Source organism: Notamacropus eugenii, chromosome 5 (assembly GCF_028372415.1).
Source record: "Notamacropus eugenii isolate mMacEug1 chromosome 5, mMacEug1.pri_v2, whole genome shotgun sequence".
In the NCBI taxonomy this organism is placed as follows: Eukaryota; Metazoa; Chordata; class Mammalia; order Diprotodontia; family Macropodidae; genus Notamacropus; species Notamacropus eugenii.
Genome location: NC_092876.1, coordinates 207,111,337 through 207,131,639, shown reverse-complemented (window position 1 = coordinate 207,131,639; position 20,303 = coordinate 207,111,337). Strand labels below are relative to the sequence as shown.

Genomic DNA, 20,303 nt, shown 5'->3' with positions numbered 1-20,303 from the left:
GAATTAATCAATGGGTGATTGAATTATTTCCCATCAGTCTTGAGTAATGAGGGATCTAGAAGACAACTACACTGGTTTCCTTTTATAATGTATATGTTTATCACCTGAATCATATATTATTAGGTTGTAAACTCATTGTTTACCTACCTTCTTAATTATATTTCCTTAGTGCATATAGTAGGTGATTAATCAGTATTAAATCCTTGATTGATTAATGGATTTCAACATGTAGCACATGAGAGGTACTCACATAATGCGCTCTGACTGATGTATGCCAATAGTTTCCTTCTCCTGAACAAATTACCTCACCCCAGATTCATATTTACTGTACCTTCCCCAGACTCAATGCCTCACTTTCTTCTAGAATGTTTCTGTGTGGGAGGGTGGACATTCTCTCTAGGAGTCACTTCTAAAGGGCACCAACCACATAGTTACAGTTCATTAGTGCTAGGGTACCATCTCTTAATGTACTGGGAGAGCTTCATGCCCTCTAACCAGGCCCCCTCAAACAGAGTTACTGTTGTTCAGCCTCACTTCCTAGAACATGATAATGGAGTGGGCTGCTTTCCTATCACAGCGATCTGTGGGATATTTTTTTAAATTTATTTTTGATGTCTTTTTTTTTTTTAAATCAAAACAGGGTCCCCTGTGGCACAATTGACAGGAGACAAATCTTATAAGGTGCTTACTATTTCCAGAAGAAACAAAGTGAGGGTGAAGAATGGATTTCCAATTTTACCTGAGCCAAGATTCAGGGATAAAATTGAAACCATTTGTCCACATTAAGTACAGATACCAACTTCTGGTAGGTTTTTCTTTTAGCATTTATCTTTTTTTCTTTCTCTTCTGTCAATACTGCTAACTAATCCTGTCTTTTTCAAGGAACAAGTGTCTAATTGAAATAAGGAAACATTGTAGAAAAAAATAAAGTCAGCCATAGGGAATCTGACTGAGGACTCAATCTCATTAAGCACAAAAAAAGTGTTAAAATCAACATAGTTCTTTTATGAGTCAGCAGAAGAAAAATTCAAGCGCAGATTTTATAACCAAGCAAATAATTACTGTCATTTAATATCCATTGGACCTTGTATTCTGAATAAATCATCATTCTAAAATGATTTTTTCTTCTGCATTTTCCATATGAGAAAACTAAGTCAGAGAAGGGAGTATCTCCTGGCATGTCACTGAGCCTGTTTGTCAGGATAACCTATTAGATCCTGACAAATAATAACAATATATGGTAATGTGGATGACTAAGAAGGAAATGCTATAAATGTATTTATTTTAAGATAACATTGACTAATAGGTATATTGTGCTCTAAAGTTTACAGATTCATTTGTTCTCCCTTTTAATTCTGGAAATAAGGAAGCAAATGACCCTATTAGCTAGGCAAGATGTGTATCATCAATCTCATTTTACTGATGTAAAAACTAAGCCTCAGAAAATTTAAGGGACTTGCCCCTGGTCACAACTAAGAAATGTTAGCAGAGGGGATCAAACCTAGATCTCCCCTGAGTCCTAGACTAGAGCACTTCCAAATATGCCAGTGCTGCAATTATATATATATATATATATATATATATATGCAATATTAGTTAACAGCATTATAAACTTGCCCGAAAGAAATGATTGGTACAATCTGAGAAACTGAGCTCAGGTTCTTGACTCCTGTAGGCTAATCAATGTGTTTACTTGGGTTGGCTTTATTTTAAAAAAGACATTAACAAAAATAATATATCCAGAGAAAAGTGCTTGGGATATGGAAAGGTCAGAAAATAAGGAAGCAATTTTTTTCAAGGAGACAAATTGCTTTGAGTCACTGGAAATATTCAAAGCAGAGAGGTTATATGACTTTCACATGTGTTGGAGACAGGATTCCTGCATTGGCTAACTAACAGCACAACTTCACAGTCCCTTCCAGCATCCTCCCACACTCAAAGCAGGTCTAACTTACTCCTAAAATACAGAGGTCACAGGCATTTGTAAGAGCAATTTAACATGAACATTTCAAATGCATTTGGTGTTTGGCCAAAATTGAGTTTCTTCATCCCAATTTTCACGTCCTTCCTCCTCTATCCCCTCTCAACTCCATTACCACAGTGATTAGAGATCCCAGTTAGAACCTGGTTTGTTGGATTCACTCTGGTTCCAGGTCTCATTTGTCCTAGACTATGCCATTGTATCTCTGGATTATACTTTCCAGCAGCTTTTTTCAAGAGAAACCTATACTTGGCTACTATATTTACTACTGTGTACTAAAATTATATCTTTTACTTGTATATGTAAAAAGGATTTCCAGTTTGCTGCCATCTTGTCAGCCTAGATTATATCTCCTAAAGACTCATTTGACATAGATTTCTGGCCATCTTGTCCCAATGGTAAATACATAGTTTTTTGGACTGCAAGGTCCCTCCCAATTCTAAGAATCTAGATGCTACCCTCTTAAAGAAAAGGAAAAATTCTATTAAAATATGGAATATTAATGAATCTAGAAAATATTTACTCTTTTTAAAATCAATTTTATTTCTGGGATTACATTCTCTACTTCCTACCTTCCTTTTTCTCTACTAAGAAAGCAAGAAAAAAACCTGCTACAAATATGTATGATCAAGCAAAAAAAATTGTGTTGACTATGTAACATGTGTACGCATACATATTGAATGTATGTGTGTGCGCATATGTGTGTGTATCCTTTCATTAAGATTAAGTTATTTAGTAGTATCAAATTAATTTTAATCTTTGCTTCAGAGGCTCTTTTTAAAAAGTAATTTAATTTTAATAAAAGATAAGCTTAATGTTTCTGCTTTTCTGCATTTGTTACTGAGGTTTAGCTCTAATACAAAGATAATTGAGGGTGTCATGCATAACAGAGATATAGGTATACTATTTTCTCTTTTATTTCAATATTCTCTAGAAGTCTGGCACATCTTTTCTAAAATTCTGTTCAGAGCCTTCTTTTCTTTTCCATTAGATTTTTCTGGGTCCAAATTGGTAAATTGAGGTTCTCACTATTGTAGTTTTTTAAATCTATTTTTCTCTGTATATTGTTTAACTCTTCTAAGAATTTAGATCCCAGAATTTGGGACATATTTAGTATTGAGATTAATTCAGTGTAAATGGTACCTTTCTGAGAAATGTAGTTTCTGTCTCTCTATTATTAGGTCGATTTTTGCTGTTGCTTTTCTTGCTTGCTGGCCATGCCTTATAAACAGCATATAACTATATTTTGGTTTCTGCTTTTTTTTGCATTTTATAAATGAATTCATCAAATTCATATTCGTAAATATGATCATTAAATGTATATGACCTCCATCTTATTTTTGCGTACTTTTCCTTCTCTTCATTTTTTCCCTCTTTAAGTTTTTGTTTTGCTTCTAATTCCTTTCTTAATCTACTCTCTTTTTTATTTCTCCGTTTTCCTTTACCTCCTTTCCTTTCTATTTACTTGCTGGATGAAATGTATTTCTGCATCTAACTCTGTTTTTGCATTTGTTTTCTTTCTTTCTTGCACTAGTTCAGTTGAGAGTGAGCTTCAGATGTCTCCTGGACTGCCCTTGTTCCATAGGCTTCTACTTGTGCAACCCAATTATGAGAATAATTTAACCCATTCTACACCTTCTCCCCTTCTCCTTCTGGTATACTCCTCTTCTCCAATTTCATTTAGCTTTTAAGATCATCAAAACATAATGAAACTACCCCCATAGCTTTTGTCTAATTAAACTATTACCTCTGATATTAGTAGACTTCAGAAGAGATAGATGTAATAACCTCCCCATATAGAAATGTAAACATTTACCCTTGTTTAGTCCCTTATGATTGCTTGCTCATGTTTTTATACTTCTTGTTATATGTGTGTTCATATGTCAAATTTTCTACATAGCTCTGGTTTTTCCATCAAGAATGTCTGAGGAGGCAGAGCCAAGATGGCGGAGTACAAAGACACACATATGCTAGCTCTCCCCTCCCAGCCCATAAAATACCTGTAATGAAAGACTCTCAACAAATTCTAGAGCAGCAGAAACCACAGAACAACAGAGTGGAGGAGATTTCCAGTCCAGGGTGACCTGAAAGGCCGACAGGAAATGTCTGTTGCACAGAATGTGGAGCAGAGCCCAGTCTATCCTTGGCCCCATGTAGCTGGGCTCTGGAGGAGGATGTGAGCAAGCCTCACGGGCAGAATCTCCAGTCACAGTAGCAGTGGTTTGCAGATCCCTCAACCCACAGGTGCCAAAGGTCAGCGACAGGGTTTCTTCAGCTGGCCAAGAAGGGAGAAAGGCCTTCCCATAGCTCTGGCCTCAGGTAGTGGCCACAGAGGCGACATCAGGCAAGAGGCAGCAGTTCCCACAGCAGCTCCTATGGCAGACTGCAACCATTGTTGGATCGTAAAGCCCCTGGGGGCACTGAGCAGCTCTTACCTCAGCCCTGTGTAGAGGTGCTGCAGCAGCTGATCTTTATCTCACGCTGAATGGCAGCCTTGTCCCTGCAGCTTATCTGAATCTCAGCCCCCAGTGCTGGCTTGGTGGAACTGGAGGCAAGGTGGTTGTGAAGAGGAAACTCTGCTAAGATTCTGGGCACAAAAATCTCTCCTGCTCCCAGACCAGTGTACATGCTTGATTGTGCCACCTTAGAGGAACTGAGATCTTACAAATCCCCAGAGTATACCCTACTCTTGACAAAGGACCCAAAAGTCAAGTAACTGGTTAGGAAAATGCCCAAAAAAGGGAAAAAAAATAAAACTATAGAAGGTTACTTTGGTGAACAGATATCTTCTCCCATCCTTTCAGATGAGGAAGAACAATGCTTACCCAGAAAGATATAAAGTCAAGATATAAAGAAAGATATAAAAGTCAAGGTTTCTGGATCCCAAACATTCAAAATAAATATTTAATGGGCTCAGGCCATGGAAGAGCTCAAAAAGGATTTTGAAAATCAAGTTAGAGAGGTGGAGGAAAAACTGGGAAGAGAAATGAGAGAGATGCAAGAAAATCATGAAAAGCAGGTCAACACCTTGCTAAAGGAGACCAAAAAAATGCTGAAGAAAATAACACCTTTAAAAATAGGCTAACTCAATTGACAAAAGAGGTTCAAAAAGCCAATGCACGTTTGTGTATGTCTGTGACTTGACCCTTGCAGAGATAGAGCATAGATAACTAAATCTGTGATTCTGTCTCTAGAGTTTCTCCTTCCAGTGATCTAGATCAGAATCCCTCCAAACTTTACCATCTTAAGGGATTTTCTTCTATGGACTTTTGTAAATCTTCTGTAGAAGGAGGTAGCCAACATATTAGAAGCCTCCCTTGGGCCTTCTAATTTTTAGGGATGTTAATGAAATACTGAAATGACACATCTATTATTTCTCATTCTTACCATATAACTCGGCCATTTCCTTTTCTATCCATTTTCTTTTCTTTCTTCTGTCTTTTCTATCTAATCCTTTAGGATGTCTTATATACCACTTCTTGCACAAAAGTTATTTTAGGTAATGTACATTAATATTTTAATGATATACAGCTATTTAAATATGAACACATGTTTTTATTATATGACTTGCTGATGAATGCATATATGCATGTATGCATGAATATGAGTAACACTGTGGAAAATACAATGAAGTGTAGGAATTTTTTCTTCTCTGACGTCTATCCACATCAAACATTCTTTCCCTGTGATGTGAGTCCCAGTTCTAGAGTTGCTCTATAGCAATGATTCTGAAAGTATAGCCTGAAGACTTCCAGGGTCCCCACAAGATCCTATTAGTGGGGTCTGTGATGTCAAAATTATTTTCATAATGATACTAACTCATTTTAATTTCTATTATGGTAAATACCCCATATGGTAAATAGCACACACAAACAAAAGCTCTTTAGTACTTTCAGCAACTTTTAAGAGTGTAAAGAGTTCTGGAAATAAACAAACAAAAAAATGGGTTTCTGTATCTTTATCAAAAGACCAGCCCTATTAAAAGTGTGAGTAGCTTATTGAGTGGCTTCTCTGCTTCTATGTCTGCTTTCCTGGTTCTTCTTACAGATCACACCCTCTAACCATAGGCATTTCTCAGGATTCTAACTTGGGTCTTTTTCTTTTCTCCCTCTATACTATTTCTCTTTTTAGTCTCATCAACTCCCATGGATTTAATTATTGTCACTGTGCTAATGTTTCTCAATCTACCTTTCCTATCCTAGTTTCTCAGCTAAACTTCAATCCTGATTCTCTAAATGTGCTTCAGACATCTCAAATTGGATGCCAACTAGATATTTTAAGCTCAATATGTCCCAAACAAAACTAATTATCTTTCCTCCTAAACTTTCCTCTCTTCCTACCTCCTCTGTTACTAGAGAGTAACACCATCCTCCCAGTCTCAAGACTTGCAACCTAGGAGTCAACTGGATATATTCAATTCTTCATGACCCTTCTGGGATTTTCTTGGCAAAGGTGCTCAAGTGACATGCCATTTCCTTCTCCCGTGGATTAAGGCAAAGAGAGGTTAAGTGACTTGCCCAGGATCACTCAGTTACTAAGTGTCTGAGGCTGGATTTGAACTTGAATTTTCCTGATTCCAGACTCAGTGTTCTATCCATTGAGTCACCTAGCTGCCTAAGCTTGGCATGTAGTAAGTGCTCCATAAATCTTTGTGGACTAACCAACTGATTATTAAGAACCTTTGAACTATGGTTGTCAGTTTCGTTACCGTACAAAATAGTAAAAATCTTATGGTGTATCTCATCATCTGCCTCTGTCATGCTGCTGAAATGTTCATGCTTTTTCTTTCTGTCAAAGCTAAAGGTCAGATTAGTCAGCCCAGAAAGAAAAAAAAATCAATCCAAGATGTTGCTTTGCCATTATATAGACAGAACCTAAGAGTAAAACATGCATAAAATTGATGTAATCCATAGTAAAGATGGCAAAAATATAGGAATGAATTGAGTCCAAAACGAGAGTAAAAATATTTTGGCTAGTAATCTCACTATCCTTCTATTTAAATTGTATTTTTGCAGTGGTATTAACAAGTGGTTGCTGTGTTTGTCCTTAGTTATCTAAGAGGATCATGACATCAAGATCATGCCATGACTTGCACTTGACTTTGATTTTAGTGAAGGAGAAATGTGTAAGGTCATCAGTCTCACTTTCTCCTCCAGAGCCATCTGGATCCAGAGGCCAGATATTCATCAGGAAGACAGGAGATGGCCCAGGATGCATGGGAGACCCTGATCATTTTAGACTAAAGTCTTATTAGATTCTCACTTTGAATGAGATATACCCATTCAGTGAATAGGCCTCTTTAAGTAGTTAATCAAGAGATAGCCCCTTTAATAAAAAAAAAATCAAACTGGCAGGGGAAGACCCACAGGATTCCTGGGTAAAAGAGAAATAGTTATTATTTAGTATTTACTAATAAGAGGGAAGTTAGAATAGTGTATAGAGAGGGCTAACCTTGGAGCCAGGAAGACTGAGGGTCAAGTCTTACTTCTGAAATATAATGTCTGTGTGACTGGTCAATTTACTTAGCCCAGCAATTCCCTGAATAACTCTAGAAGGCTATAAATTACAGAAGATGTACTGATCTTCAGCAGCACAGAGTTTCTATTTCATGACTTTTATATGTGAAGAAACTAATATAAGTAAGTTTTTATAACATGACTTTTACACAATTTCAGATATCCCTGCCCCATCTCCTACTTACAAATAAAATAGCAAAATCGAGTTCTAGCTTTTATTTCTTCCTTTTTTTTATCTTATGGAGATACCAATGAGCATTGCAGTGATCAAATATAGCTAGAAAACGAAGTAAATGGAATTTAAAATCCACCAAATGAGTGAGCAAATGACATCTTAAAACATTATAAATTATTGCTTTTTCTAAAAGACTGTTGTATGTTGTATGTATAGAGGTGTTGTTAAAAGAGTGTTGTATGTATATAGGTAAACTGTAATATTGCACAGTGCATGCATATATGTCTGTGCATGTGTGTATACACATATGTGTGTATACACACGTGTGTCACATTTCTGTCTGTTTTTCTATCTGCCTGCTTACCTATCTCTATACCTGCATCTATCTATCTATCAATCTATAAAATCTTTCTACATTCCTGATTCATTCACTTTCACATTCCAGCCACTTCAAACTGGCTCTTGAGAGCTGGTTGTTAAATGTTTGGCACTAGCATTTCTGCCTTGAAAATCAGAAATGCTACAAATCAGGGCTTGATTTGTTTTATTGACTGCCTAGACTTAAGAAAGTGACAAAAAATGTTAGAAATGCATGTTAAAATTAAAAGTGTGTCATGTGTACATTTTCCCTCAGAGTCAGTTGTTAAAGATTTACAGCACATTTCTTGGAAATTTATCTTTGTTGTAATTTTGCCCTCTTATATAGATCAAAACATATCTCTAATTTGTAATCATAGAGAATTAATTACCTGGGATAATAAGAGGTGAAGTGACTTGCTCTTGGTCACATAACTAATACCTATAAAAGGCATCACCTGAACCCAGGTCTTCTTCAATCCAAGATCATCACTCTTCACTCTGTTTCACTTGTGTATAGACATTGTTATTTTATGTATAAGTGATGAAACCTGAAATTGTAATCTTATGATTCATGCAAATATGAAGTCTGTTCCATTTGTTATCAAAATAAGAATTTATTTGTGAGGATGAATAAATGCTAAGTTCTATACCATGTAATGGATCGACTTTCTCAGTTATGTGGGAATTCCCTTTGACAATCACAACCCATCCATGCCTACCCATACTGTCTAATTCTTCTGCCTTCTTGTTGTTGTTCATTTGTTTAGTCACGTCTGCCTCTCTCTGATCCCATTTAGGGTTTTTTTGGCAAAGATGCTACAGTGAGTTTGCCATTTCCTTTTTTAGCTCATTTTACAGATGAGGAAACTGAGGCAAATGGAGTTAATAGACTTGCTTAGGGTCACACATCTAGTAAGTGTCAGATTTGAACTTAGAAAGATGAGTCTTCCTGATTCCAGGTCCAGCAGCACTATAACCACTGCCCTATCAAACTGCATACTTTTCATAAGCTCTCCTCAGGGGATATACCAAAGATGTGAGGAAACTTAGCTTTATCTTGACACTGAGAGGACACCAATGGAACCTGTCAGCTGTCCATGGGTTATCAGTCTTGCCATATGATCAGCCCATCTTCTCTATCTTCCAGCATTTTGATGATATCCTTTAAATCCATGGCATCAAACTCAACTAGAAACCTATGGCCACCAAATTATGTTTACTCATGGGTTTCATATTGATAGAAAACTACATGTTAATATCATCTTTGTCTTGTTGCAGTTTTATTTGCTTTGTTAAATATTTCCCAGTTACATACAATTTCATCAGTTTCAGGTTGAACTAGAGGCAGTGTGTTTGACATCTCTGCTTTTCACTGCTTCTACTTTATAATTCATTGTTTATAAAGTGTTAAAGCCTGTTCATATCTCCACTCACTGCTCCCCTGCCCTCTGTGTGATATTAATTTTCAGTTATTCATTTGTAGTTTTCCATGACTTTCAGCCATATAATACCACCAAAAATGTTGGTACTATGTATTAGCAGAATAAATATTAATCATGGGGGGAGAGTTATAACCACCAATGTATTACAAAGAGTATTAGTCATGCAATGACTTCTCTATTTGTTTGGAGCTAGTTGAAAGGGGATAAAGAAAATATACAGTTTAAAATTGGTGAAATTATAAATATATCCTTGGGATCAGTAGATAAATAATGAAGCTTTTGAATCTCACTCAAGGGTTCATTTTGTAACAGTCAAAAAGAATCTACTCTTCTCATCAAACTGAGCTTTTCCATTACCTTGTCCTCCTATAATACACTAAGCCTTTCTATTATGTACTATTTTATCTCATTACTGATTAATGAACTCGAGATGTACTATAAAATTTCTAAAGTATTTTCTATCATATCTGGAATATTTTAAGTCAAAGGAGTTCTATGATTAAACTCTGCACAGATTATGGAAGAAGAATGTGACTCCAGTTCCCAGGAATTTCAGGCATTCATTATTATCACAATACTCAGGAACCCTCCATTCTAGGTCAACAAATTTTTACTTGCTTTTAATACTGGGAGTAAGGATGACCCAACTATTTGAGTACTTCTTCCTTTCCTTTCATTTCTATTCATCAGAACAAATAAAATTCTCCTAGTACAGGAATGATTCAAATTTTACTCTTTGGAAACTCAAATATTACATAATCTTGAAAAATGTGATAACTCAGGAATAGATATGACCAAAGGCTTGCACATTGCCCCCTCTAGTCACTGTAAAATTGGCTGTGGTTTTAAAAATGATGACAAAGTGTTGATTGGAAAAAAAAACTTCTCAATGTACCTGACAGAATGATAAAGCATATATTGGAGAGACTAGACAAGATTATGGAGTGGTAGAAAGCAGTATAGTCCAGTCCTCTGATAACTACTACAAAAAAAAAAAAGAAACCTAAGAGAAGTGCCAGACTGAGTAATGATTGGGAAATAGGAGAAACTACATCTCTCCAGCCCAACATCATCAATTCGACTCATAGCCAAATGATCAGGTAAGGAACTATGGAACAAGGTTGTTCTGGAATCACAGAGCCGAACAGTCACTTGACCCAGGGAGCTGATCCCAGACCTAGCCCTAGGGTGAGAACAGGCAGGGTCTCAGAGCTGAACCTATGATTCTGTGAAGGGAGAAAGGACTCAGCCAAAACTACAGGGTTATTGCTCTGGCTCCAGGAAGATAATCACAGGCTTAGCACAGGACACAAAATAGAAGCTTATGTATATTCCCTCAGATGCAGAAAGGTGGGATAGAAAGAAGACAAAAAGGCAGCATTGTTTCTCTGAACCTGAAGAAATTTCCAGCTAGGTGATGGGCTGGGGTCTGCTTGTTTCTGCAGAGGACCAAAGGTGTCACGAGGTGATAACTTACACGTCAATTGGATTTAAGTGAGACAGAGTTGAACAAAGTTGGAAGCTTCAACCTCTCTTCCAGAAGTCCAGTGGCAGGACAAAAGTCTAGATGACTGACAATGGCCCAGGACGCATTGGATAACCATGGCATCTTCAATGTCTGACCAAGCTCTAAGCACTCCACAGCCCCTGCTTAAGGCACCTTCATAGCGGTTGAAACAAATTGTTTTCATCCGCCCGTTCCACTCAGGGGAAGTCTTCACATGCTTGTAGTACACATCCCCCAACTCATTGACAGGTTTGAGCCTGATGGTTAACCCCAACCTGGTTTAGCTTATCTGCTGAGATGATTTTTGCCAGGGTGTGGCTGCTGTGTATGTTACAGTTTCTTAGAGCAACAGATGAGAGAAACAATGGGGGTCTAGGACTATCTACTGAAGTTCTATCCAGGGTCAAGTGTGCAGCTCTGTTGACCAGACCTAAATCAGGTCACGACAGTAATCAGATCATTCTATTGATTGGACTCCATACATCCGTTGAGAGTTTGCAGTATCTTTACCTGAGACCCCCCCACACCCATGATTCTTATCCATGAAGAACCCAGAATGTATGACCCACAGAACATAGTTGCAGGAACCAAGCAGAACATTGCAAGACCATGTTCATTCCACCGGAAATGCATAGTACCTAATCCTAATGTAACATCTCAACCCAGGAAATAAAGCTGGAAAAATGAATAAACAAACAAACAAGCAAAAAGATAAAGAACCATTATGATTTCAAGACGCCTCAGGTGAAAACTCAAAAGAAAATAACTACAAAACACTTATAAGCAAAGCATGGAAGGGACACACAGCTTACTCACAAGATCAACTAGAATTCTAAGAAAAAATGAAGCAAGAGGCATTTGGATATTTTTTGAGAGAAAAAACTGATATAACAAATGAAATGAATGTTAGTGAAAAACAAATAAAACAAAACAAAAACCTGCTCAGACACGTTAGAAGAAGACAATGAAATAGAAAAAAAATTCACTGATGACCTTGTGATGGAATCTCTAAAACGAAAACTTCCAGCAACATTATAAACAAAACCCAGAACATCTGGGTTAAAGCAGCCAGAATGAAAGAGTCCAAATGCTGAGAAACCATAGTCTGGATCATACAAAATTTGGCAGTTACTATTCTAAAGCAATGGAGACTATGAAGCATCTGATACACCAAAAAGCAAAAGCTAGAGTCTATAGTGTGGTAGTAGGATCTCTGGATCAGAAGGTATGACTATTTTAGTCATTTTCTTAGTGTAACTTCAAATTGCTTTCAAGAATGATTGGACCAAATCATGGATCTAGTATCTTCTCACAACTCCTCCAATATTTATCCTCCTCATCTTTGCCAATTTGCTATATATGAGGTGAAACTTCAGAGCTATTTTAATTTACATTATTTTTATTATCAATGCTATGGAACATTTTTTCATATACTCAATAATAGTTTTTAATTCCTCTTGAAAAATGTTTGTTTTTATCTTTTGTTTGCTTATATATTGCAGAACAAATAGAATACACTGTCATTCCAAATGGCTTTTCCAAAATTTATTGAATTTAGAGAAGTGGTCAATATAAGATAACCTCAAATTCATGTTAGGGAGACTGTACTTTTCAAAGAAAACAGGACCTATAGTGACTATTGTGTGTTGCTTAATGTGATGTCTGTGTCAGAATGTTTACAAAATTCTTTGGAAGTCTTATACCATATCTAAAGCTCCTTACTCAATAAAGTTCTACTCTTTAGATGCTACACCCAGTACCAAGTTCTATGTAGTCCAGTAAAATCCTCTTCTGAAGGTACTCTGCTTGGAGATGACTGACCTTGGATTCAGAAAAGATATGCCAACATAATATGATCTCTGCCATGTTCTAACAATCTAAAAAAGGTTTGGAATGTATATTTGGGAAAAAAACAAAAACATTGTTATATGAGGACCAGGCTAAGTGAGTGTAGAGAGAATCATCTTAAAAGTTGCCCATCAGCTGTTGATTTTTTTTTTTTTGCAGGGACCTGGAGGCAGGAGTCACTACATTTAATGAAGACTTTTACTAAGACATAGAGGGACTTGGGACATGTGTCAGTGGAAAGAATTCCTACAATGCTCATCAATCCAAGATCCTCAAAATATTGTAGTAATAACAATAAACAATCAATGAAGCTAATGGGCATTTATGAAACACTTTCTGTGTGTCATACGCTGTGCTACAACACAAATTCAAGCAGAAAGACTATAACTATCCTCAAGAAGCTTATGTTCTAATGGAGGAAGAAAACACATAAAAGGATGCTGCAAAAGGCAGGAAGGGAGAGACACTCCGTCCACATCAGGGGTATGATGGAAAAGTCAGTAGAGCAGTCTGGTGAGAAATGAGACAGCTGGCCTGGAAGCCCTCCCTAAAGGGAAGTTCTTAAGAGGAACCATCCAGTCAACAATCCTAATTTCCAAGGGCCTCAGAAAAGACTGCATGTATAAAAAGGAGTTGAAGTTGATGAAAACTGATCTGATTTCAACTGGCCTCCTGCAGATTTTGTTCCATCAATCATTTTCCCTCTCTTGCAACTACCATCTCTTATTCTTCATAATTCCCTCCCCTTCCTTAGAAAGATTCCAAGTGTGCCCTCATCCAAAAATAACACACCCTGCTGTAGGCTTGACTTATCTCATTTCTCTCCTCTTAATTACTACTAAAATCTAGAAAGTGAAATTTATATTCTATATGCCTATGTTTCTTCATCATCCCCTTTTTAAACCTTTCAATCTTATTTCCATTTTTACCACATTGTTTACCACATCTCTCAGAAATCAGTGATCTTATTGCCAAGTCAAATGATCTGTCTTTACCTATCTGAATATTTCATACTAGTGGAACTTCCCTGATTTCCATAATTTCTTCTTTCATTAACTTTTTCTGTCTCTCTGACCTTTCCTCTTCTCCTTCACTGGTACTGCTTTCTCCCTCCCACCCTGTAACTGTAAACATTAACAAAGGCTCTGTCGTCAGCCCTCAACAAGCCTAACAGTTTGTCAGTCAATCAACAGACATTTCAAGTGCTTATTATGTACAAGACGCTGTTAATTCAAAGGAAAATAATAAAGTCTCTTTAGGAGTATACTTTCTGATAGAGGAGACACAATATAAACAGCCACATATACACACAGATGAAGATGTATATACGTACTACCTATGTATGTATGTATACATATATACTTATAAATACAGAAGAGTGTTGTTCAGTTGTTTTCATTTTTTTCTGACTCATTGTGATCCCATTTGAGCATGGTTTGTCATTTTTTTCTCCAGCTCATTTTACAGATGAGGCAATTGAGACAAACAGGGTTAATGGACTTGCTCAGGGCCACACAAGCCGTAAGTATCTGAGGTTGAATCTGAACTCAGGTCTTCCTGATTCTAAGCCTGGTGCACTGCACCACTTGACTACCCAGTAGATGAAGGTCATCTGAAAAGGGAAGACATTAACAAATTGAAGGACTAGGAAAGGCCTTCCCTGAAAGAAGTCAGGGAAAACAAAAGAAGAGGAGAGGGGGCAAACCTTCCAGAGATTGGAGACAACTATTACGAAATCATAGATGGGAGATGGAATGTCATGTGTGGAAAAATGCAAGTAGGCTGGTGCATGATCAAAGAGTACATGGAGGGGAAAAATGAAAGGTCAGAAACATAGGAAGGGGATAAATTCTGAACAACTTTAAATGCCAAACAGAAAACTTTATTTTTGATCTGAATATAATAAGGTGCTGCTGGAGCTTCTTCAGTAGGGATGGGAATGGGATTGGGGCCTTTGCTTTAGAAAAAAATCCTCTTAGCAGCTCAGTGGAGGATGGAATGGAGTGGTTAGAGACTACAGGTAAGGAGGTCTGTTAGGGGGCTTTTGGGGGATTCTAAGTGATGAAGGGCCTGGATTAAGGTTGAAGGAAGAAAGGAATGTATGCAAGTATAAAGGTGAGATGATTGATACCCTTAACCCCAGTCCCCTTGAAGTGAGAAAATCTTGGCCGAGGTATATAGATCTGGGAATCCCCTCCATAGAGATGATTATTGAACTGTTGGCTGCTGATAAGATCACTAAGTGAGATAGTAAAAAGAAAAACAAAATGAATGGACCCCAGAACAGAGCCTTGGGAGAGTGTTTTGCAAGTAACTGTAATGGAAAAAAATAGACTGCTATTTATATTGGGATCAAGAGGAAGAGAAAAGAAAGAACCACTTTAGAGAGCAGATAAAAAGAAGACGGTATATGACTGAAATCAACAAAACAATACCAAATTTTGCTTTCATATTATATTTTCTACTAAAAATAATTTTCAATAATTAATAGGGACATGAACCTCAAGACAAATGGGATAATACAAAACTAATGAAGGTGTCCTCATTCAAAACCTCAGGTCAAGATAAACTACATCCTGGGGACTGAAAAAACATGCACATGCAGTTGCTGAACTGCAACCAGAAATCTCTGAATGTTTATGAACCACAGAAGAGGCACTGCAGGATAGAAGTCAGGCAGCCAGGTACTGTCACAGTTTTGTGAAAGGGAAGAACATCTATGAACATGGTATGAGTTGATCAAGAACAACCATGCCAGAATCACACATTTTGTTGTTGTTTTTGACAGGATTATTAAACTGGTGACATATCAGAAGAACACCCTAAAACAGTGTACCTGGATCTTAGCACTTCCTGCTCAGTCTCTCATGACATACTTGTGGAAAAGATGTAGAGACTTGGATTAAATCAGTGTTGTCAAACTCATATAGAAACAGGGGCCACTAAACCATATGTGAAGATGCCATCAAGCCAACTATTGTCCTAGAAAACCGCATTATTAACATGATATATGTTCTATAGCAGTTTTGTTCCATTTGTTAAATATTTCTCACTTACATTTTAATCTGGTTTGGGTCGCAGGAGTATTCTGAGTCACATGAGACCTGTGATACCTTTGGGTTAAATACTAGTACAGTTAGGTGGAATTTAAGCTAGTTGACTGATGAAACTCAAAGATTTGTGATAAATGGATCACAGTCAATCTGGAGGGATAGATTGCATTGGAGATCTTGGGCAATGGTCCTATTGTTCCCTGTGTGCACTAATGACTTGGGTCATGGAAGAGATAATATGTTTATCCAATTTGTGGAAAATATTAAGTTAGGAGAACCAGCTAGTATATTTTTTATACAAGCAGGATACAAAAAGAACTCAATAGTACAGTACTTTGGATTGAATCTTAAAAGGTTACACTTATTAGAGATAAACATAATATTCTATATTATTAGGATTTTAAAAAGTAGTATAGAGAGGGAAAGTAGTGTCCAGAGAACAAGGAAGGTGATGTTTAGTACCACAGTACTCTACCTTAGAAAGACCTATGTGTCTGGAATTTTGAGTTCAGTTCTAGGTGACATATTCTGGAACATCTAGAACCAACAATTTCTAGTACTATTATTGAAGAGCTGAAATAGGTGCCGAGAAATACAACCAGTGTGGTTAAGTGACTTGTGGTCATGATATATGAGAATTGATTGAAAAAATTGAGACTACTCAATGTGAAGAAGCAGAGCCTTAAAACAAGTTAACTGGCTTCATGTATGTCAAAGAAAATCGAGTTCAAAAGAGATTCTAATTTTTTTGCTTGGTTCCAGAAAGTAACACTAGCAATGGGCAGAATGGGACATATGTGGAGAAGTATATTTCAGGCAGATAGATGGCACAATGGGCCGAGCTCTGGGCCTGGAGAAAGGAATATGTGAGTTTAAATTGACCTGAGAAAATTATTAGCTGACTCTGGTCAAGGCACTTCACCCCTGTTTGCCTCAAACAATAACATAGATATAATAATTGTAGTTACCTTCCAGGGTTATATTGTAAGGATCAAATGATATAATATTTGTAAGATGCTTAGCACACAAGTGCCTAAGTGGAAAAAACTTCCTAATAACTGTCCAAAAGTGAAACTGCTAATCTAGGGATGCAGAAAATTCTTCATTTAAATCACCATCAACAGCAAGCATTTATTAAGTACCTGCTATGTCCAAAGGTTGAGGTGGGTATTAAATACTAAGCAGAAATATTTCCATTTTAACCTCTTGATCATTGTTTTCATTTTTTATCATCGGACATCTCCAAGAAGGTGCTAAATAACCATTTCTCAGTGATATTGTCGAGGAGATCAGTGTTCATATGCTGGTTGACCTGATATTCTCCAATTCTATGCAAGAGACAAAGTGCTTTGAGAATCATAGTCCAGGGCAGAGCATGGCGGGTCTCAAAGTTCTGAAGTCAGAGGTTCCAGGTTCAAATGCTGCCTCTGATGGTTATGATCTGGGTGACCTTGGGTAAATCTCTTAACCTCATAACTATTTCCTCATTTATAAAATGACAGGGTTGGATTTGATGGCCCCTGTGGTCTCTCAAAATATATGATACTTCTAGTATAGGGGTAAGGAGGGTTTCCAGGGAAAGTCTTATCAAGAATTAGAGTTGGTGGGGATCTTAATGATCACCTGGCCCATCTCCCTCATATTATACATGAAGAGGCAGAGTCCCCAGAAAAGTACAGTGACTTTTCCAAAGTCTCATTGGTATTGGCTGGCAGTGTTTGGATTTGAACCCAGGGTCTTCTGACTAAATTTGGTGCTTTTTACCTGCCCCATGCAGCCTTCTAGGTTTAGTGCCTAAAACATAGTGCATGCTTAATAAATGCATATTTGTTTCCTTCCTAAAATAAGGACAAAATCTTCCTAATAACTGTCTAAACGTATAATATGAGGCAAATACATTTTTAATTCAATCTTCTATTAATTTAATCATTAGCAATAAGGGTTGGATTATAAACAGACCCACTCTCCTCTGATTAAATAATACTCTATTTAGGCATTTAGAGGAGGAGGCTTTACCTCAATTTCTAGGTACCCCCTCAAAGCACAGTCATCCTACCAATGTTAGCATACTTTTGTCCTGAGGAGATACCTTGCCTCTGTGTAGCTCAAGGCATGCTCTGAACATAAAACATTGTTATTCCAAGTTTCTGTTTGCATTGAGGAGGCTCCCTCTACTCCTTGCCATTGCCCATTATTAGCTCGCTGGAGGAGGTGTGCCTGATGGTGTGTAGGAGGCCGCCTTCTAGTAGGAGGCTCTGGGAGGATCCCTGCCACTTAGTGAGATGCTTTGTGCCTTTTCCTTTGTTCCACATCCCCATAAAAACTAGAGAAAAAGCCCTTCAGTCATTCCCCAAGACATTCTCATCATATGTGTTTGAAGCTTGTGTTAAAGCATTAATTTGCCGAGACAATAAACTGTCATTTTCCTCGTAGCGATTCTGAAGCACTATTCACTTTTAATAATCCAAACAAGGTTAAATACGCTGAGAGTCTTTTGTCCTCCGCAACAAATGATGTGTGTTTCAGGGGGTAGTGTGTGTGCGGTGCCAAATGAGCAGGTAAATTGGTTCCTGCTCTCTTGTAAACGCCTCCCCCACCTTTTATGGGTGTGAATCTCAGTCACAGGTAACAAGGAGCCTTCCCCAGCCCCCTTCTTTATGGAGCAGCACATATCAGAAGCTATTTCACACATTTTTAACTTGGTATACACGCAGGCATGGTTTAGGGGGCGGTGCGCATATTAGCGAAAACCATTTGACGCTTTCAGAATTTCATATTCTCTCTGGAAGTTCCCTGACAGTCGATAGGGAGGAACAGGTTAATACTTGCATAATTGATTGAAAATTGCTGCTAATTGGCTTGAGGTTTAAATGAACAAGTGAAGTCTGACAGCTGGGAGAGTCTAAGATGCTGCCTAGGAACTTAATACATGGAAATATAATTTACCTTTATGTGGTGATGTTTATTCTCTGAAAATTAGTTTGAAATTGAAGAAATCATTTCTCTCGTCCTCAACTAAAACAAACAACAGTGCCTGAGCTCATCGTCTGAGTGCACAGGGCTTGTGGGACGATGTTTGCCTGTTTTATGCAGAGCTTCTGCCAACCTTCCTCAGGGATGGCTGGTCTGCACAAGCTGACCTAGGGCCCTAAGAGAGGTTACAAGAAATTGTCTGACATTCAGGAAGGCGGCTACTTTTCATACATCAAAGTTCTTTGAGCTGAATTTGTGTAATGAGTGCACTGGAAATTGGAAGATGAGATTAAAGTGCTGTTTGTCATGTACTGAGATTTCAGAAATGCTTATCAGCCTTTCACAGCTGAACACAGCTTAGATTAAAAATGATCTGACAGAAAGGGAGGCTGTCTGCAAATGTGGGGCTTTACATCCAAGCTAATTACAAAGTGCATATTAAACATGAGGCCTGTGATGAGAGCAGCTGCAAAGGTCTTTATCTATATTAAGAGACTGTCCACCTACATAATAAGAATAATTATCAAGAAGTGAATTCTTAAAAGAAATGACATATAATAGCACATTATACAATTTCCTCTAATTTTATAGGTCTATTTCGCAAATCCCAATAAGGTGTGACTGTCTTCTGTCTGGAGCCAGGTGACACATCTGATTAAAGAAAAGGCTCATTCATTTAAGCGTCTTTTATGTTCACTCCTATTTGGTGGCCCTGCAAAGTGTCAGACACCAAACCCTGGAGGGACCCAAATCTGTGCTGTGAACTCATAGGAAAGCAATAGAAACGTTTTAATCCAGCAAGATTCAATTTGCCATTTATGATATACTTACTGTATACAAGGCACTATGCTCATCTGGAGATGAGAGTCTCTTCAAAGAGCTCATAGTCTAATGGAAGGGACAGTAAGGCATGCATATAAATGAGTAAGATATAAAACATTATATATATATATATATATATATATATATATATACTGAGAATAATGAGGGAGGTTCAGGTAATACACTATATGAACTTTGAGAAGAGGGAAATCACTTTGAGCATGGGGTGAAGTTCAGAAAAGATTTTCATGAGGAAGTGGTTACTGAGTTAGACCTTGAGGGCAAAGGGTTTTAATTGAAATTTAATTTTAATAGACATATGGAGGGAGTTCATTGCAGACATGTCCAATGATCTAAGTGTGTGTAAATGTGGAGGAGACAGAAGATAAAATGTCAAGTTCAAAGAACAGCTTCTAGTTCAATCTCACAAGAAATAAAAGTAGCGAATAGCTAGCTAGTATTTTTATAGTACCAGCTATGCGCCAGGCTCCATGCTAAATGATTTACAAACATTATTTCATTTGATCCTCCCAAGAACTGGAGGAGGTAGGTGCTATTGATACCATTTTATAGTGGGGAAAACTGAGGCAAACAGAGGTTCATGAACCTGCCCATGATCATAAAGC

General features: G+C 37.4%; 1 long non-coding RNA gene across 1 annotated transcript in view; it reads left to right on the top strand.

The window, feature by feature from the left end:
• The window catches only part of LOC140509085 (uncharacterized), a 38,484-nt gene extending 24,278 nt beyond the window's left edge, over nt 1-14,206 (top strand). The window contains exons 3-4 of the long non-coding RNA XR_011968562.1: nt 641-805; nt 12,989-14,206. This is a non-coding gene — a long non-coding RNA (uncharacterized lncRNA). The remainder of the gene's footprint in view (nt 1-640; nt 806-12,988) is intronic.
• Nucleotides 14,207-20,303: the final 6,097 nt, after the last annotated feature.